The sequence below is a fragment of the Vigna radiata genome, chromosome 8 (assembly GCF_000741045.1).
Source record: "Vigna radiata var. radiata cultivar VC1973A chromosome 8, Vradiata_ver6, whole genome shotgun sequence".
Classification (NCBI taxonomy): Eukaryota; Viridiplantae; Streptophyta; class Magnoliopsida; order Fabales; family Fabaceae; genus Vigna; species Vigna radiata.
The window spans coordinates 21,191,854-21,192,547 of record NC_028358.1 but is presented as its reverse complement, the minus strand read 5'-3'; positions in this window follow the sequence as shown (position 1 = coordinate 21,192,547).

The following is a 694-nucleotide window of genomic DNA, read 5'->3' as shown; positions in this document are numbered from 1 at the left end:
TCTTGGTTCTTGGAGCTTTTCTTTCCTCTTTAAGATATATAATATATCTCAAAACTTCTTACAGAAATCAAGTCAGGCGTCAATATATATCACAAAACAGACACGTTTTAATCGATTAGGCTATTAATCTAGTCGAATGCATATCTCAGTTATAACAGAGTAATAGCAGTCAAACTCATTAATTTAAAGAGCAATTAATGTAGTCTATTTGTCATTGATGATTGGTCAACATATTTAAAAATATTACCATTGTGACAGTTAAGGAAAACATTGAAACAATTTTCAAATCAATAACTATTAGTTGAATACAAGTTGCATGCAATTGATTAAGTAAAATCACTTAGTGTCGCACCCCATTAAATACCCCACTTAAGTGGAGTACACTTGTCACACCCTTCCAAATTCCCCATGTTAGTGGGAGGCAAAGTTGTCAGCCCATTTAATTCCCCGCCCTCGGTAAACGTGTGGCAGCAGAGGGAATGTGGATTTCCAGATAGTGGAAGACATGTGGCAGACAGGGAATGGACCGAACGTCCTTTTTGGTGGCCATATTTAAAGTGAGATTTTGAAAACTGGCACCACTTTCTGCATGCAACCTTTTGTTACCAATAAGGAGCATTGGTAAAACCTGAAGAATTGTTTTGATGATGCTGCAAGAAGTATTATTTAAAGAGAACATTAGATTTATTTAAAA